Below are 21,317 nucleotides of genomic sequence, written 5' to 3' on the forward strand. Positions count from 1 at the left end.
CATTCATGTTGTCACAAATGGCAAGATTTCATTTTTTTTATGGCTGAGTAATGTTTCATTGTATATATCTTCTTTATCCATTCATCCATTGGTGGGCACGTAGATTGTTCTATGTCTTGGCTATTATAAATAATGTTGCAATAAACATAGGTGTGCACATGGGAAATATAAGTCAAATATGTGGAAATAAAACAACATATTCCTAAATAAACAATGGGCCAAAGAAATCACAAGAGTGATTACAGAATACTTTGAGATAAATGAAAATGTAGATACAACATACAAAATTTATGTGATGCAGCTACAGTATTGTTTACAGAGAAATGTATAGCTGTAAACCACCTACATTAAAAAAAGAAGAAATATTCAAATTAATAGCCTAACTTCCCCCTTAAGAAACTAAAAAACAAACAAAAAACTAAACTTGAAACCCAAAGCAATTAGAAGGGAATAATAAAGAGTAGAGTGGCAATTAATAAAGAATAGGAAAAAACAGGAAAAAAATTAATGTAACCAAAAGTTGGTTCTTTGAAAAGTTCAAGGAAATTGAAAAACATTTAACTAGACTATCCAAGAAAAAATTTACCAAAAACGAGAATAAAATAGAGGACATTACTACCAACCTTACAGAAATAAAAAGGATTATAAGCATATACTATGAACAATTGTGTGCTAAGTCACTTCAGTCATGTCCAACTCTTTGCGACTTTACGGACTGTAACCTGCCAGACTCCTCTGTCCATGGGATTCTCCAGGCAAGAGTACTGGGGTGGCTTGCCATTTCCTACTCCAGGAAATCTTCCTGAACCACAGATTGAACCCATGTCTCTTATTATCTCCTGCATTGGCAGGAGGGTTCTTTACGACTAGCACCACCTGGACAACTATATGCCAACAAATTAGATAACTTAGATAAAATGAAAAAAATTACTAGAAAGATAGAACCTACTGTACTGGACAGAATAGTAAACAGAAAATTATGAATATAACTAAAATAAGCAAAGAGACTGAATTAGTCTTTTTAATAGATAGTCAATGGGAATTTGCTGTTTGGCTCAGGAAACTCAAACAGGGGCTCTGTATCAATCTAGAGATGTGGGATGGGGAGGGAGATGGGAGGGAGTTTCAAAAGGAAGGGGATATATGTATACCTATGGCAGTCCATTCTAAAGGAGATCAGTCCTGGGTGTTCTTTGGAAGGAATGATGCTAAAGCTGAAACTCCAGTACTTTGGCCACCTCATGCAAAGAGTTGACTCACTGGAAAAGACTCTGATGCTGGGAGGGATTGAGGGCAGGAGGAGAAGGGGACGACAGAGGATGAGATGACTGGATGGCATCACCGACTCGATGGACATGAGTTTGAGTGAACTCTGGGAGTTGCTGATGGACAGGGAAGCCTAGCGTGCTGCAATTCATGGGGTCACAAAGAGTTGGACACGACTGAGCGACTGAACTGAACTGAACTGAACTGATGGCTGATTCATGTTGAGGTTTGACAGAAAACAGCAAAATTCTGTAAAGCAATTATCCTTCAATAAAAATAAATTAATTAAAAAAAAACCTACCCACACACAAAACTTCACTGGTGAATTCTACCAAATATTTAAAGAAGAATTAATAGCACTTTCCCACAAACTCTTCCAAAAAATAAAAGAGGAGGGAATACATCTTAACTCATTTTATGAGGCCAGTATTACTCTGATACCAAAATCAGACAAAAATACAGCAAATAAAGAAAACTAAAGACCAGTATCTCTTATGAAAACAGAAACAAAAATCCTCAATCAAATACTGGCAAATTGAATCCCACAACATATAAAAAGAATTACACACCATGACCAAGTGGGATTCATCCCAGGATTCCCAAGATGTTTTAATATCCACAAGTCAATGAATGTATTAATAACATACCATATAAACAGAATAAAGGACAAAGCTAACATAATTGTCTCAATAGATGCAGAAAGATTATTTGATGAAATTTGCCATCCCTTACTGATAAAAGGGCTCAATAAACTAAGAATTGAAGGAAACTTTCTTGACCTGATGAAGAATATCTTTGAAAAACCCACAACTAACATCATACTTAATGATGAAAGATTAAAAGTTTTTCCCTAAGATCAGGAATGAAACATGGATGTCTGCTCAAGTCAATAGTAGTCAACCACATGTTTCAACATTTTTTACTGAAATATATTTGCTGTAGGGACTCCCCTCGTGGTCCAGTGGCTAAGACTCTACACTCCCAATGCAGCGGGCCCAGGATTGATCCTTGGTCAAGGAACTGGATACTATGTGCCACAACTAAGCTAAATAAATAAATATTTTTAAAAGACATATATTTGACATATAATACTGTGTTATACATCTATACATAGTAATATGATTGTCATTGTAGGGATAGTTAACACCTCTATTACATCACATAATTATCATTTTTTTGTGGTGGGAATAATTAAGATCTAGTCTCTTTGTAAGTTTGATGATCATAATACAATATTGTTGTCTATATTCACTATATTGTATATTAGATTTCTAGGATTTATTTACCTACTAGTTGCAAGTTTTCATCCATAAACAATATCTCTTCTATTCAATATTGTACTGGTGGTTCTAACTAGGCCTTAGCAAGGAAACTAGGCATCCAGATAGGAAATGAAAAAGTAAACAATATTATCTCTATTTGCAGATAATTTGATCTTATTAAGGGAATGGCAAACCACTTCAATATTCTTGCCTTGAGAACCCCATGAACAGCATGAAAAGGCAAAAATATAGGTCACTGAAAGATGAACTCCACAGGTCAGTAGGTGCCCAATATGCTACTGGAGAATAGTGGAGAAGTAACTCCAGAAATAATGAAGAGACAGAGCCACAGCAAAAACAACACTCAGTTGTGGATGTGACTGGTGATGGAAGCAAGGTCTGATGCCGTGAAGAGCAATATTGCATAGGAAACTGGAATGTTAGGTCCATGAATCAAGGCAAAATGGAAGTGGATGAACAGGAGATGGCAAGAGTGACCATTGACATATTAGGAATCAGTGAACTAAAAAGGACTGGAATGGGTGAATTTAACTCAGATGACTATTATATCTACTACTATGGGCAAGAATCCCTTAGAAGAAATGGACAAGCCATCATAGTCAACAAAAGAGTCCAAAATGCAATAATTGGATGCAATATCAAAAATGACAGAATGATCTCTGTTGGTTTCCAAGGCAAACCATTCAATATCACAGTAATCCAAGTCTATGCCCCGACCAGTAATGCTGAAGAAGCTGAAGTTGAACAGTTCTATGAAGACCTACAAGACCTTCTAGAACTAACACCCCCAAAAGATGTCCTTTTCATTATAGAGGACTGGAATGCAAAAGTAGGAAGTCAAGAAACACCTAGAGTAACAGGCAAATTTGGCCTTGGAGTGCAGAATGAAGCAGGGCAAAGGCTAAAAATAGAATTTTGCCAAGAGAATTCAATGGTCATAGCAAACACCCTCTTCCAACAACACAAGAGGAGACTCTACATATGGACATCACCAGATGGTCAACACTGAAATCAGATTGATTATATTCTTTGCAGCCAAAACACTGAAATCAGATTGATTATATTCTTTGCAGCCAAACTTGGAGAAGCTCTATATAGTCAGCAAAAACAAGACCAGGAGCTGGCTGTGGCTCAGATCATGAATTCCTTATTGCCAAATTCACACATAAATTGAAGAAAGAAGGGAAAACCAATAGACCATTCAGGTATGACCAAAATCAAATCCCTTATGATTATACAGTGGAAGTGGGAAATAGATTTAAGGGACAAGATCTGATAGACAGAGTGCCTGATGAACTATGGACAGAGGTTCGTGACATTGTATAGGAGACAGGGAGCAAGACCATCCCCAAGAAAAAGACATGCAAAAAAGCAAAATGGCTGTCACAGGAGGCCTCACAAATATCTTTGAAAAGAGATGTGAAAAGCAAAGGAGAAAAAGAAAGATATACCCATTTGAATGCAGAGTTCCAAAGAATAGCAAGGAGAGATAAGAAAGCCTTCCTCAGTGATCAGTGCAAAGAAATAGAGGAAAGGAACAGAATGGGAAAGACTAGAGATCTCTTCAAGAAAATTAGAGATACCAAGGGAACATTTCATGCAAAGATGGGCTCGATAAAGGGCAGAGATGATATGGACCTAACGGAAGCAGAAGATATTAAGAAGAGGTGGCAAGAATATACAGAAAAACTATACCAAAAAGATCTTCATGACCCAGATAATCATGATGGTGTGATCACTCACCTAGAGCCAGACATCCTGGAATGTGAAGTCAAGTGGGCCTCAGGAAGCTATGAACAAAGCTAGAGGAGGTGATTGAATTTCAGTTCAGCTATTTCAAATCCTAAAAGAAGATTTTGTGCAAGTGCTGTACTCAATATGCCAGCAAATTTGGAAAATGCAGAAGTGGCCACAGGACTGGAAAAGGTCAGTTTTCATTCCAATCCCAAAGAAAGGCAATGCCTAAGAATGCTCATCTCACACACTAGTAAAGTAATGCCTGAAATTCTCCAAGCCAGGCTTCAGCAATACATGATTCGTGAACTTCCAGATGTTCAAGCTGGTTTTAGAAAAGGCACAGGAACCAGAGATCAAATTGCCAACATCTGCTGGATCATGGAAAAAGCAAGAGAGTTCCAGAAAAACATCTACTTCTGCTTTGACCGTGCCAAAGCCTTTGACTGTGTGGATCACAACAAACTGTGGACAATTCTTCAAGAGATGGGAATACCAGACCACCTGACCTGCCTCTTGAGAAACCTGTATGCAGGTCAGGAAGCAACAGTAAAGTAACTGGACATGGAAGAACAGACTGGTTCCAAATAGGAAAAGGAATATGTCAAGGCTGTATATTGTCACCCTGCTTGTTCAACTTATATGCAGAGTACATCATGAGAATCGCTGGGTTGGATGAAGCACAAGCTGGAATCAAGATTGCCGGGAGAAATATCAATAACCTCAGATGACACCACCCTTATGGCAGAAAGCAAAGATGAACTAAAGAGCTTCTTGATGAAAGTGAAAGAGGAGAGTGAAAAAGTTGGCTTAAAGCTCAACATTCAGAAAACAAAGATCATGGCATCCGGTCCCATCACTTCATGGGAAATAGATGGGGAAACAGTGGAAACAGTGTCAGACTTTATTTTGGGGGGCTCCAAAATCACTTCAGATGGTGACTGCAGCCATGAAATTAAAAGACGCTTACTCCTTGGAAGGAAAGTTATGACCAACCTAGATAGCATATTAAGAAACAGAGACATTACTTTGCCATCAAAGGTCTGTCTAGTCAAAGCTATGATTTTCCAATAGTCATGTATGGACGTGAGAGCTGGACTGTAAAGAAAGCTGAGTGCTGAAGAATTGATGGTTTTGAATTGTGGTTTTGAGGAAGACTCTTGTGAGTCTCTTGGACTGCAAGGAGATCCAACCAGCCCATGCTAAAGGAAATCAGTACTGAATATCCATTGAAAGGACTGATGTTGAAGCTGCAACTCCAATACTTTGACCACCTGATGCGAAGAACTCACTCATTTGAAAAAACCCTGATGCTGGGAAAGATTGAAGGCGGGAGGAGAAAGGGATGACAGAAGATGACATGGTTGGATGGCATCACCTACTCATTTGGACATGAGTTTGAGTAAATTCCGGGAGTGGTGATGGACAGGGAGGCCTGGTGTGCTGCAGTCCATGGGGTTGCAAAGAGTTGGACACGACTGAGTGACTGAACTGAACTGAACTGATCTTATATATAGCATATTGTAACAAACACATTAAAAACCTACTAGAAATAATAAATGATTTCAGCAAAGTCATGGACATAGAACCAAAATACAAAAATCACATGTATTTCTATATACTACCAATGATCAAATAGAAAGTGAAATTAAGAAAACAATTCCATAGGATGCAAAGTATTATATATAGAATGGATAAAAACAAGGTCCTACTGTATAGCAAGGGAACTATATTCAATATCTTGTGATAAACCATAATGGAAAATAATATAAAAAAGAATGTATATATATGCATAATGGAACCACTTTGCTGTACCGTTGAAATTAACACAATACTGTAAATCAACTATACTTCAATTAAAAAAATAAAATGATTCTATCCACAATGGCATCAAAAAGAATAAAATACCTAGGAATAAATTTAACAATAGATGTGTCGACTTGTACACCGAAAGTACAAGGCATGAGACAGGGTGCTCAGGGCCAGTGCACTGGGATGACCCTGAGGGATGGGATGGGGAGGGAGGTGGGAGGGGGGTTCAGGATGGGGAACACATGTGCACCCATGGCTGATTCATGTGAATGTATGGCAAAAATGACCACAATATTATAATTAGCCTCCAATTAAAATTTTAAAAATGGTAAAAAAATAAAATAAATTGGATTAAAAAAGAAATTAAAAAACCTAAAATATTAAAAATGGCCACATGCTCATAGATCAGAAGACTTAAATATTGCAAAGATAGAAATACCTCCCAAATTGATTTACAGATTTAGCACAATATTTTATTAAGGAGAAGGAAATGGCAACCCACTCCAGTATTCTTGCCTGGAAAATTCCACGAACAAAGAAGCCTGGTAGGCTACAGTCCATGGAGTCACAAAGAGTTGGTCATGACTGAGCAACTTCACTTCACTTTATTAAGAATACAGCTAGTTTTGTTGCAGAATTTGATAAGCTGATCCTAAAATTCATCTGTAAATCAAAGGACCCAGAATAGCCAAAACAACCTTGCAAAAGAAGAACAAAGTTGGAGGATTCACATTTCCTAATTTCAAAACTTTCTACAAAGCTCTAATAATCAAGACAGTGAGGTGCTAACAAAAGAATAAACATATTGATCAATGGAAGAGCATTGAGAGTCCAGAAATAAACTCTAACATTTATGGTCAATTGATTTCCAACAAGGGTGCCAAGACCATTCAATGTAGAAAGAATGGCGTTTCCAACAAATGCTGCTGGGACAACAGTATATCCACATGCAAAAGAGTCAAGTTGGAACCCTACCTCCCACCATATGCAAACATTAACCAAAAATTGATCAAAGACTTAACTGTAAGAGCTAAAATAATCTCAACAAAAGTGTTGAGCACAGAATACATAGATTTTACTAAATGAAAACAGGTTGCTAGACTTGTAGGAATTATTTTCCAACTCTCCAAAAATGTACATTCATTCATTTTATATCTTTAAGCTACTTTTGTTAGACTAGCTGTTTGCCAATCTGGTCCTTTGTATCTATAAATTCATTGTATGGGCTTATCCGTGCCTAAAATGTCTATAATTTTTACTCATAAGTTAACCCTTGTTCTCAGGGCAAAAAAGTACAGAGGAAATTTCAAATTGTGAAATCAAAATTGGATTCCAGTTCATAACAAATTGAGGAAGCACTGTTTAACTTGACTGCCCTTTACTGGGTGACATTTTATTTTGAGTTCTAAAACCATCTGCTTTCCAAAATTTACATTGGCACTGTCTACTGAATATGCAGAACAATGATCAAAGATAGATATCAACAATCTTTTATTCTTATTATTTTTTGAAGCTTCATTATGATCTTCAAAGAAGTTAAGAAGATGATTTGAAATCCTCCTTTTCAAATCAAAGTACCTAAAAGCTAGGAGGAACAGTTTTCAGTTGCCGTGATTTGACACATCATTTGATTTACTGTACAAAGCATGATCCTCGGTAAGATCCTCGGCAAAATCAACTCCAGACTGCTAGGAGCCAAACATCTTATACCAAAATTTCCCCTTTTGTTCACCCACAGGACATTTTAGTTGCTGTCTTAGAACCAGGAAATGTAACTTTATTCAAAGGGCAATGATAGGAATGATAGAATAACACATAATTGTTATGATATGCCTAGGGTAAATTAGTGGCCACCAGTTTCAACCAAACATTAGTGTCCTTTTGGAAGACCAACAGCCTTTGACTGCTTTATAAGCACTTATCTGTCTTACTCTTCACCTGTGAGATTCAATCTCCATATGTGCTCACACATTTCCTTCTCTGCCACGCTCAGTTCCAAATTCTTTTCAGTTTATTATCCAGTATGTTGTTTTCATTGTTTACCTCCCTAATCCATTTGTATGTGTCCTTCCATCTGTCATCAAAATAACATAGTCATTTATTTAGTTTTCCTTTTCGGTAATTCCTAGGTCAAGCTGCAGTTGGTATTGCAATTGTTCTCATTTTCTTTATCTGAACACTTAGAACACAATGTTCATAAAGTTTAAAATTAAAGTACCACTACACTGCTATTTTAAAATGGATAACCAAGAAGGACGTACTGAATAGCACACAGAACTCTGCTCAATGTTATGTGGCAGCCTGGATGGGAGGGGAGTTTGGGGAAGAACAGTGAGCAAAAGTCGCTCAGTCATGTCCAACTCTGTGACTTTCTCCAGGCCAGAATACTGGAGTGGGTAGCCTTTCCCTTCTCCAGAGGATCTTCCCAACCCAGGGATTAAACCCAGGTCTCCCTCATTGCACACAGATTCTTTACCAGCTGAGCCACAAAGCAAGCCCAAGAATACTAGAGTGGGTAGCCTATTCCTTCTCCAGCAGATCTTCCTGACCCAGGAATCAAACTGGGGTTCCCCGCATTGCAGGTGGATTCTTTACCAACTGAGCTATGAGGGAAGCCCATTTTGGGGAGAATTGATACATGTATATGTATGGCTGAGTCCCTTCACTGTTCACTTGAGACTATCGCAACATTGTCTATACCCCAACAAAAAATAAATTAAAAAAAAAATTACAGTGCCACTATCTCCATCCAAATCACAACAGTTAATCCACAGGCGAAATCAAAGACAGAATGTCACAAATCATGACTACGATGTATATAAGCTGCAAACTTAAAGTTGCGTCTCTCTGACTATTACAACAATGAATGATGGGATATTGTGAACAGTGAATCATGGTTGCCAATATCAGTGGTCAGGATTAAAAACAGCAACAGTGACTAGGGTAGATAATTGATACCATATTCATTGGACACTGAAAATAGCATTGCTTTCAGCCCCTGTATTTGGAGCCATAGTATGCGTTTGGTACCTTTCCCTCAAACCTGGGCAGCCATTGCTGAAAACTGATTTTGCATACTGGGAAAGAGTTTCCTGGGATGCAGGACTTTCAGTGCTAAAACTGGGACAGAACGAAGAAGACCAGGATAATTGGTCACCCTGTTATGTCTTTGGCAGCTTTCCAGAGCACTGAAAGGGCTGTTTTTGATAGTTTTGTAAAGTTTCATAGTTGCTTTGGGTGGAGAAGAGTTATTAACTTTCTTAATTCATCATGCTGGAAGTAAATTCCCCATACTATGTATTCTCCATATTATTTTTATTTTAAAAAATCTTTTATTGAATTGTTACAATGTTGTTTCTGTTTTATATTTTGGCTTTTTTGGTCACGAGGCATGTGGGATCTTCATTCCCTGACCAGGGATCGAACCTGTAACCCCTGCACTGGAAGGCGAAGTCTCAACCACTGGATTGCCAGGGAAGTCCCTATATATTATTTTTAGTGTGTGTCTCTTTTGCTAAAATGGAAACTCCATGAAAATAAGGATTTTTGCTTGTTTTGTACACTGCTATATCCTGAGTGCTTGGCACATCATTTGTAGGTACTCAATAAATATTTTTTTCTTTTTCTTTTATTAATAAATATTTTTGGTAAATAAATGAATTAATGACACTTGCAGGAGTGTTGGAGATAAACTGGAAGAGAGAAAATTAAATCAGATAGCCAAGTCAGTAAACTGGTGGAGTGGTCCATGTTGGAAATGGTAGAGGGAGTAGAGATAACAAAGACTAGGCTGATTTTAGAGATCATTAGGAGTCAAAATTACCATGATTATTGATAGACTAGAGGTGAGTGTGGGGAGTGAAATAGAAGGAGGGGTCAAGGATGACTTCTTGATATCTGGCCTGCAGAACTGGTGGACAGAGGTACCAGTCAGTGAGTTAGCAAACAGTGGACCAGTACCAAGGTTATAGGCAGAAGATAACGAGTTCTGTTTCAGACATACTGAGTCTGAGATGCTTTTGAGGTGACTAGGCAATTTCAAATAGGCAGTTGGATATATGGCCCTAGAATTCAGAGGAGAGATGTTTTGGCTAGAGAGCTAAATGAGTGTGCTGTCAATCCCAGTGGGTGGTAAATAAAGTGGTGGGGGTGGATGATTACCAAGTAAGAGAGAGAAAAGAGTCTAAGATCAAGCTGTAATTGTACCCCACACGCACTCAAGTTTTCACTAGGATTAAGGAAAGGAAATCACTGGATTGTCAACTGGAGCCGAAGTTAGGATTTCAAATCCTAAATATTTTAATGATTTCGCAATGCAACAATTCAGGTTTCCAGGTTTTCTCCTACTTTTTTGAGGTCCCATTTTTAGAGATGAGGCATGTTTCATGGCACACTTGGAGTCCATTGGTTGTGCTTTTTAAAAAAAATATCTTGGTAAAAAAATATATCTTGGTGAAGTTTCTGACTTTGACTATTTCTCAAGTCCTCCTGTGTGCTCACCACGGTGCTAGGTGCTGTGGAGAAGATAAGAGGTAATATCTACCAGGTTTACCCTTGAGGAGCCTAACTATTGGGCAGAACTGCATATTAAAACTAGAAGAGATCTTAAAGATAATCTAGTCTGATTTCATGTTTTTTTAGAGCAAGAAAAGGTGTCCCAGGAAGATGAAGTGACTTTTCAAGTTCAAAATGAAGTTTGGAAGCCAGGGCTCCTGATTTCTAGTCTAATCAAGTACACTGCTGTTTTTCACAAAATTGCTCATTCATTTAACAAATACTGAGTGCCTAAGTGTTCTAGGCACTTGTGGTAAATTATGCTACTTTTTCATTTGCATTCACCTCTGGTGATTGATAGTATCATTCGCGGTATCCTGGGCATTCAATAAGCAGGCCTGACTGACAACTGGGTGTGGCTTCCAGCTAGATTATCCACTTCCTGTCTTCTCTTAATGCCTGAGGGAAGAGGAAATAAGCGGTAGATTAACATATGAAGCAATTAAAATACTATAGTGTATACAGTATATAATTAATTGCTAAATTGCATTGAATGATTCTGAACACAACAGAAGGGTGTAGGAGCCAAGGCCCAGAGTACAGGATAGCAGTCTCAGAGACTTCTCTGGAGGTCCAGCGGCTAAGACTGCACGCCCAATGCTGGGGCCTGGGTTCAGTCCCTGGTCAGGGAGCTAGATTCCACGTCACAACTAAAGATCTGCATGCCCCAACTAAGACCCAGTGCAGTCAAATAAACAAAATAATAAAGACAGCAATCTCAGACAGGAAAAAGTCTTCCAAAAGTAGTAACCATTGGCTCCCTAGCATGTTCCTCTGAGAAAGTTCAGTAAACATTTATGGGGCAAGCACTGTGCTAGGTGCAAAGGGTAGAAAAATGAATAGGACATGGCCTGTTCTCCCAAAGAGCTCACTGTCTAGTGGGAGAGACAGAAGTACGAATAACTCCAATACAAGGTGGAAAATGACGAGATCAAGGTCTGGCCAGGATGCTGTGGAAACAGAGGATGGGAGCTTAACCCAGTGGAAGGCTAATTAAAGCTTCGGGAAGCTAAGGGCTGACAACTGAACCAGAGTTTGAAGGCTGTTAGGTCCTAGCAAGTCCAAGAAAGCTGTCAAAGGAGTTGTAGGAAGCAAACACAGCAGAAAGAAAGAAACAAAAGCCTTTTGTCTCTCCATTCCACTTATCAGAAAAACTGAAGACAACTACAGCTGCTCATTAAGTGGAATACTCCATACTGCTGCCCATAAAGCTAGCTCTAATGTTTATTGAGTTCTGTGGGCCAGGAACTGTGCCAGATGCTATATGTGGATTATCTCCAGCCATCCTAAAAAAAAAAATCTTTGAGACAGGCACTTCCATCATCTTCAGTGTACAGATGAAGAAACTAAGGCACTGAAAAGTTAACCTGAAACCAGGATTTTTGTCCAGATCATTTGTTTTTTGTCTCCTGGCTCAGACTATATCTCATTGTGAATATTAGCTCCCCACAAATCTTATTCATATGCAATCTTCTTGTTTTAAAACATTATTATAATATGTGAGATTAGTGTAGACTTGTCTGATCATGCTGTTTAGCCAACAGCTAAAATAGGGCCGGCCACAGAACCACGATGTTCAAGATCACCTGGGACCCAATGGCAAAGCCAGTTATAAGCACGTGTCCTCACTAACATCTATGTCTAAGAATGATATTTATCAGAATGAAATATCTTAGGCAGTCAGGTGAAACTGATGAATTGCCCAAGTGATGTTTTTTTTTTCTTGCTTTCAGCCTGATGGCTATAGGTCAGTTGTTCTCAAACTTTTGTATCTATCACAGTTTTTTACCTGGGGAGCTTGCTAAAAATATAGTTGCTGGCCTCATTTCATACCTATGCCAGAATTATTGGGGTAGGGGCTTGGGCTGCTGTATTATTAACAAACTCTTGAGATGATGTCATCCCATTCCAATTTCCCTTCTTCCCATTCTTCATTACAGTCTCTTTTCCATTCTCCATTTTCTACTCTCTTTTCCATTGCCCATTCTCCACATTCAGCTTCAAATTGCTAAACTAGGGAAAGAGATCTATACAGATTCCCTCAAGGCCCCCATCTCCTCACTTAGGTACCAGAATAGCTCCATAGGGTGGAGAGAGTTAACAATATTATAAAGACTCATCAACAGACTAAGTGGAAGTTGAAAACAACAAAAACTAAGTAGAAAAGTATAGTGGCCAAATGCTGGGAGCCTACGTTAGCAGGTAGATCAAGCAGATGATACGGCAGTTCAGGGATACAAAATTGTCCTTCATATTTATTGGGCAAGAACATTCCTGTACCTCATTATCTGTCCTTGCAAGTTAACAGCAATCTTGCAAGTAACCTGCAATCAATTTTTCAAGTAACAGTAATCTCATCTGACTGATGTGTAAACAAAGCCAAATGAATAACCTGAGGTAACTCTGCTAGTTAGTGGCAGGCCAGCAATTCAAACTCAGGTCTTCTGACTCTCATGCAGCATCTCACACAAATACATAGCATTGTATTTTTTTCACAGAAACATTTCAAATGCTTAATCCATCCACTTTTAAAAATAAAGAATAAAAAAATATGTATCCAATATACAAAATGCAAGTAGACTTCAGTTTCATATAAGGGACATTTGTTTTTTTTGAACAAGTTATGCAAAATTTGTCATAAATATAATTTTACACTGGTTTATGTGATTAATTGATTACTGTCTGTCTCCCCCACTCGACCCAAATGGACCATGTCCATATTTATCTAACAATGTAGTAGGTAATCAATAGGTACTTAATGAATGAATGCATAATCCACTGGTGTTGATTACAGCTAGAAGGGAGGTCATGGTACTAGGCGAATTTAGCCTTTGGTTTAGGCAGGAGCAGAAATGCTAGTGGTATCTTACACAAAAACACTGAAGATGGAAGAAAAAGTACTTTGTAGTTGCTGGAGAGGATGAATTTGCTTATATTGGACTTAGTGATTTAAGCTCAAGGACAGGGCTGATCTAAGCAGAGCAAGCACAGTTGCTAAATGGTTGTTTACAAGTTAGTGAAAGTCAAGAGATTGTATCTGTTCTACAAAAAAAGAACACAGGGAAGTTTCTTAATGTGTGATCCCCAGCATATCCACATCAGACTATCTGGCCAGTTGAAGAACACAGATTCCTGGACCCAAACCTTCAGAATCCTCAGAGGAGGGGTGTCAAAAATTCTGCATTTTTAACAAACTCCTTAGGTAATTCTCACCTCCAAAATTTAAGACTGGCTGGGCTGATACAGGGCTTCCCTGATAGCTCAGATGGTTAAGAATCTGCCTGCAATGCATGAGACCCCAGTTCAATTCCTGGGTTGGGAAGATTCACTGGAGAAGGGATAGGCTACACACGCCAGTATTCTTTGGCTTCCCTTGTGGCTCAGCTGGTAAAGAATCTGCCTGCAACGTGGGAGACCTGGGTTCAACCCAGGTGGCACTAGTGGTAAAGAACCCGCCTGCCAGTACAGAAGACATAAAAGACACAGGTTCAATCCCTGGGTTGGGAAGAGCCCCTGGAGAACGAAATGGCAATCCACTCCAGTATTCCTGCCTGGAGAATCTCATGGAACAGAGAAGGCTGGTGGGCTACAGTCCACAGGGTTGCAAAGAGCTGGACATGACTGAAGCAACTTAGCACACACACAGGCTTATAGAACAGTAGACCAGGGGAAGGTATAGGATTCTGTCTAGGCAGAAGCCTGCATTTAAAAAGAGAAGAAGGGAAACCTACAAAAGAGACTGAAATAACAGCCAGAAAGCCAGAGTCAGAGTCCTTGCTACAAGACAAAGAAGGTGAACATTTCAGAACAAGTAAATGGCCTAAAGAGTCAAATGTAACAAAGATGTAAAGAATGAAGACAGAAAAGTCATGAAGATGGAATCCAGATTTTTCTAGACCAGGACCTGTCTTTTAAGACTCAACTCAAAACATTTACTCTGCAGGGATGTATTTCCTGCTCCACTGGACAGAGTCCATAAATCTTGGAGGTATGTAATTCTATTGTGGCATTTCACCTACAGACAGAAAGAAATTCTGTCTTTCTCATTAGATTGAGAATTCCTTGAAGGCAGGTGCTGTGTCTTATTCCTTTTCAAACATGCAATGTCTGGCATAATACCTGGCATATAGAAAATATCTGCAAATGCTTGCTGAATGAGTGATGGGAGAGCAATTTGAGGGAAATAACACAGTCTACCAGTGAAGGTAGAGTCTGGCAGTGAAGGTAAATGAGAGCAGGCCAATTGATGCTGCTGAAGCAGAAAATAAGTAGGGAATCAGTTCCTCCAGAGTACAGAAACAATGTGATTAAACCTACAGCTTTAACTTTAAAAAGAAGGAAGGACGATTCTCTCTCTACATCTTGAAGGAAGCCAGAGAGGATGGGTGTACAAGATAAAGTAGCGTAGCTCAGATGGCCCTACACTAAATAAGCCAGGAAGTTAAAGACTGCTGAGAATCAGGCACAAAAAACCAGACCTAGAGCCTGAAGAAAAAGTGAAAGGAAAAGAAAGAGTATTGGGTGGGAGTGTGCTGGTGAATCAGTAAGAGATGAAGAGATCCGATGTTCCATCCTCAGGCATTGTTAAGAGCAAGTTACCACCATCTGACTCCTTTCTGTAGCCTTTGAAGTAACAGGCTGCATCTATCAGTCAGACTAACTGGAACTAGTTACCAGATCTGGGACCTGAAACTAACTGGGGTCACTGATGTCTTCTCCTGAACTCTCCTTGTACTTCCTTTCCACTGTAAAGGCACTTGCTATAGTCTATCCCCTATCGCAGCTATTCATCTTAACCTTGTTACACTGTAAAGAGTTGAGGGCAAAGACTGTGTCTTATTTACAGTTGCGTTGTGCCTTAGCATAGTACTTTGTACATAATAGAGGATGTCTGTACCAGGCACACACCTAATATAGCATATTTCACATCATAATATTTTTGTTTGCTTGTCTGTCTCCCTTTTTAGACCATGAGTTCAAGGTCAGGGATTGAGTTGATCTATGTCTCTTCTTGTGTTTGGAACTTAGTGGCTGTGCAGATGTTTACTCAATCAAATTGTGTTAGAAGAAATGCATGGATGAGAGAATTAATAAAAGAGAGCAAAATATAGGGATTTGTGAGGAAATCTAAAATGATGACATACTGCACAGGCACTACATTTTGTCACTTACACAATCATCAGTCTCATCCTCACATCAGTAAGTGTGTGAAGTTGGTGGAAAATGATGCTAGGGGTTGGGGTGGGGGAGAACCTGTTTTCAAACACACTGTAAATATTTGGAATACACATTCTGGATCTTATGAAAATCTCTAGTCTCTCCCTTTCAAGGGTACAGGGCCTGGATGAAAGGGCACAGGGTCCTGCTTTGTCTACCCTTATTGGGTACATGTTCAGAAGGTAAAGAATCCGTCTGCAACACAGGAAACACGGGTTCAATTCCTGGGTCAGGAAGATCCTCTGGAGAAGAAAACGGCAACCCACTCCTGTGTGCTTGCCTGTAAAATCCCACGGACAGAGGAGCCTGACAGGCGTAAGTCCATGCAATCCCAAAGAGTCGGACAGAACTGGGCGACTAACACTTTCAAACGGGATACAGTGTTATATCAAACGCGGTTCCTGTTTTCTTGAGGATTACAATCTAATGTTGCCATTGAGGTCGGATTAAAAAAATGGTGAAACAGCATTGAAATGGTAGCGGATCAAAACAATGGAAATCCACTGCTCTCCTCTTTATTTTTTAGACGGGAAAAATAGCTACTTGAAGGACATCTTTAAATCGGTTTATTAGGGCTTTTTGTTGTTGTTCTTTTAAACCACTAGTTAGCAGTCTGTGAGCCCAGGAGAAAAATAACAAAAGCTGACCCTTATGGCGTACTATGTGCGCAAGCATCATTCTATGTGATTTACAAATATCAATCCATTTCTCTTAACAACCCTATGAGATGGACACCGCTGTGATCTCCATTTTCGATATCTCGAAACTGAGGGACACAGGTAACACAACGTGCTCAAGGTCATTGAACTAGAAGTGGGGGGAGCTGAGATTCAAACTCACGCAGTCTGGCGTCATACATTAAAGAGGAAAGTGCTCAGTTTAGGTGTTGGGTTTACCTGTGCAAATTATGAAGAAAATCACTTATCTTTTCTGATTGTGAAAATCTCATAACTTATACAGGGCCTGGTATACGTCAGGAACGCTAATACACGGTTTACTGGCATTATCTCATTTCTACCTCACAATAAACCCGTGAGCTACTATTTTTATCCCCATTTTAAAGATACACACAAATTTAAGGCACAGAGGTGAAACATGATTCGCCCACAGACTGAAATCAAGGCAGACTGACTCCATTACCAGCTTCTCAGTTTTTCCTGGCAGTAAAACGAGAGAATGGAGGACCTGAAAGAGATGCCACGAGAGTACAATGAAATAATGGATGTGAAAAGGCCTCAGTGAACAAGTGCAAGGGGTAAGGCCTACCCACTTGAATCACTGTTGAAAACTGGTTACCCAGGGCCCCTGGTCAACGGTTTCTAGTCCCAGCCCAGTCCCTTCTCCGCCCAACCCACAGCGATATCTTGGAATCTCTTTCTCCATCTCCTAGGATTCTGCCCCCAAACACTTGGCTAAGCGGTGGACCGGAGAATAGAAGGTACGCGCGCGAGCAGGAGGTGGGGCCTGCTGCCCGGATCCATCCTGGGGGTGGCTTCTACACATGCGTCCTGGCTGGGCGGCTTCAGCTGTCCCCTCTGCGGCCAATCAGGGCCCGCGGCGCGCTCGAGACGTATTAACGCTCAGTGTGTCGTTGCGTGCGAGGGGGGCGACGTAAGGGCGCTCCGCGAGCCCGTCTCTCCTCGAATGAAAGGAAACAACCTCCGGCGACAGAGCCCCGCTCCCAGGCGCTGCCGGAGAACCGAGATCGACTTCTTTCTCTTTCCCCTTATTGGCGCTTCTCCCCTTCCCTTCGCCTCCGGGCCCCGCCGGTGAGTCCCCACGGTACCCTGGGGCCCCCCATTCTCTGCCCAGCGGGGAAAGACAAGGAGGATGGCGGTGGCCAGGCCGCCGCCCCTGCCCGTTGTTAAGGGGGACTCTTGGTGGTCTCGCTTTATTGTCAGGGACCCCAGAAGCGCCACTCATTGAAGGCGCTTGGCAAAGAGGCTGCTGAGAAAAGTGCTTCGGAGGAGCGGAGGGAGACGTTAGGCTTAAGCCTAGACTTCGGGGGAGGGGGCGCGACATTTAAGGAGGACAAAATATAGGGAATTTTTAGTCTTTCCCATCGCTTAGGACATATTTTGGGAGGAGGGGGACTCGCAGTTTGGGAAGAGTGAGAGGAAAAATTGTTAGGATGACAAGAAGGTTAGCCTTTCGGAATGAGGAAAAACTCCGGGGTGGGGGAATTGGGGGTGAAACTGAGATACGAAACGAAGACTATTAGAGGGCGAACTCCTGGGGGGAGGAGGGTTCAAGAAAGTGGTAGGGTGATCTTTTCCTGGATCCAGGAGGATTGGAAAAAGACAATTAGGGGACCCTGACTTCACGACCGAAAGGAACCTGCTAAAGTGTTTTAAGTGGGAGATAGTTTTGCGAGTTTATCTAGCGCTTGATTAGAGGGAGATCTTGGAGTCTAGTTTATATTGAGGAATAAATAACGGAGAGGAATCCGGTACGTTCTGTGTACCATCCTTTATTATATGGACGAGCAGCTCGGCATTCTTTTGAAATTTCTTCGTTTCGATATTCTGCGTGGAAGTTGAAAAATCCTTTATTTTTGAAATGCCTTTTCTTTTCATCGGCTTACTACGTAATATCAGGTCTTCTTCATACAGTTCAAATTCTTTCTCTACCCTTGGGTTTGAAACAACTGGAAAATTCCTTCAGTTTCCTTCTGAATAACCGCAAAAACAGTGCGAAGCATGTAACAATATCGTGCAACCAAATTCAGGTGCCCTTCCGGTTCGTCTCTTACTCGTTAATTTCTCTCCAGTGTAACTGATAGAAATACTGCTTCTTGGATCATATTTATATATATTTTGATCTGTGTATTTCAACTTGCTTGCGTGTGGAATTGTTTGATCTTCCGGAACTGCAGTTTTTGTTTTGTTTTTCTATGAAAATGGTCTTTCAGATACCAGACATTGAATGAGCTCTCGAGTTGGTTCTTCAAGGCTCTCCTTGATGTTTCAGGTTATTGCCACCTTGGTGTTTTACAGCATCTTGGAAAATCAGAAATGCACTGATTGCTTCAGCCTAACTAAACAGGCTTTTCTATTTTTTCAGACAATGTTTCTCAGGCTGGTATCTTTGCCTATTTATTTCTGCTTTATAACAGTATTCATAATGCTGTATTTCTTTTAAGGAAAAGGTTTCATTGTTGGGCGAAAGCATCAAAGTTTGATCTCTGCAAGCCTGGAAAAACCTTTTAGACTAGAACTAAAATGCCATGTATTGTATGGATCATTATGAACTAAATATTGGTCCTTGGAATGCCCTTTTTCTTCTTAAGTAGAAACCACAAATGTGGCAGCATTAGATAAAAATCTATATTTTTATGATAAAGACATTTTTTGCTAGGAGTCATTGTTTCCGTGATGTTCTCCACTTCGTGTTTTACAAGGAGGTTGTAAAAAAAAATTAGCAAGATATGCACAGATGCATTATTTGAATTTTAGTGGAAAAATCCATTTAGTCATTGCACGTTGGGGAAAGTTTTTAATTGGTTTGGTGCACTTTTGTGTGCGTTTCTGTTCACTTAACAGATTATATTTAAACTGATTATAGAAAAGATACACTAGAATATTTTTGAATGCAAAATAAAGTGTACCTTTTTTTCTCTTTTAGATTTTAGGGTCTTTGATATCTAGTAAAGTAGATATCAAAATTAGGATGAGACATTTATCTGTTTATAAACAGAAAGAGGTAGAATTCAATATGGGTGGAATTTTGGGGACACCATTTTCAGAATTAATTTTAAGAATAAAGAGTAATTTTCTAATCTAGGAATTTATCTTAAGCTGATTTTATAGCTTATGCTGGGGTGTACAGAAATTACACATTAAGATGTCTGTATAGATTGGATTCGTAGTGGTGCCATCCTTTCAACTAGCCAAGGATGACCGGAAAAAATGCTGAATACATTACAGTGTTTCAGAGTGTTTACTGTTCATTGCACAGTAGTAAAGAAAGCTAATTTAGAACTCCAAGTAGCAAATTCTGGTGCTATTTATGAATTTTGGTGTTTTGCATATTTAATTCTAAAGATGTTGGCAGCTATATTCTTGATAAAGCAACTGAACACATATTTGCCTGAGCAAATGCAAACACACTTCCCCTTTTGTTTCTTTTGTTTCTCTGTTATGTTCTTTTTTTTTTCTTTAATCCTAAAAGTATTTGCTGCCTGTTTTCAATCAGTTTCACAGTTTATAGCCAGTGCTGTGAATACAGTACTGTTGTAAAGTATCCGATGCCATTTGAAAGAGGGAGGTATTTAAAATTGTTGATAGCATTAAGAGTTTGTTAAACCCATCAATGCAGAGACTGTCAGGGCCTGTGAAGTTTCGTTACACCGAAAAACCTAGATATAAATTGATGAGAAGACCTGTTTCTTTGTGACTTTATGTTCACTTTTCAGTATTTGTGTTTTTATATTGTGAAGCACTGCCTGGTTTGCAGCTACCACCTTGCTGGCATCCAGCTGCTGCTGCTGTTGGTGAACAAGCGCTCCTCAGAAAGCCAGTGTGTAGTGTTAGTGAGTCCATGTTTTCAGCATTTTATGAAAAGGTTCAAATATATTAAAGAATGGAAAGAATTTAGTAAGTTCTAAGATTAAAAAATTGAGATTTTATTGATTGAAATGTGTGTTATGGTAACCTAGGTCCTGAACTACTTAGTTCTTTTGATTTGGGAAAACGGCACAATTCAAATAACTGATTTTACATTTGTTTTTGTTCTTCTGAAGAATCCATGTTGAGACTGATGATCTAAATCTGAAACCTTTCATGTTAGAACTTTTCTTCCCTTTTTTTGTTTGACTATACTACCTATAATTATAATTTTGACTAAATTGAAGGCTCATTCAGAAAAATTTCCCATCCTTTATACAGTATTACTAATTTTAGTATGAAAGTTACTGCATATAGAACACCACTGTCAGTTTGTAACTTTAATAAGCAGACTTTTGGAGTAAATCTCAGAGTCAGATAACAGTTGTTTTTATAAATGATTGGTTCTTAAAGTCTATGTTTTTTAATAGACTGCTGTAAAACTTAAGTTTTCCTTTACTTGCAAAAGGAATACAGTAGCAAAAACTAATAAAGATGTATAAATGATTTTTTTAAACTTGAAAAGAACTCAAATTTTAAAAATAAGTGTTCCAAAGTCATGGTTATATAAAATTTATTTCTCATTTGTTGGATTATCAATATGTGAACTTTACAGAATTGTGCAATTAAAGAGTTCTGTTCACTCTGGACATTGTGTAGTTCTCAGTGGTTTTTGCTCTGCTCTTAGATATATAATTCTTTGTCTCCTTGAAGGGGCACCTTGGTATACATGAAAAATGTTTTTCATTAATTATGTCAGCAGATGACTATTTTAGCAGATGACTATTTTAATTTCACACATTGTTCATGTTTTATTTATCCATGCAGAAGTAGTTCTAATTATTTC

This window comes from Budorcas taxicolor, chromosome X (genome assembly GCF_023091745.1).
Source record: "Budorcas taxicolor isolate Tak-1 chromosome X, Takin1.1, whole genome shotgun sequence".
NCBI lineage: Eukaryota > Metazoa > Chordata > Mammalia > Artiodactyla > Bovidae > Budorcas > Budorcas taxicolor.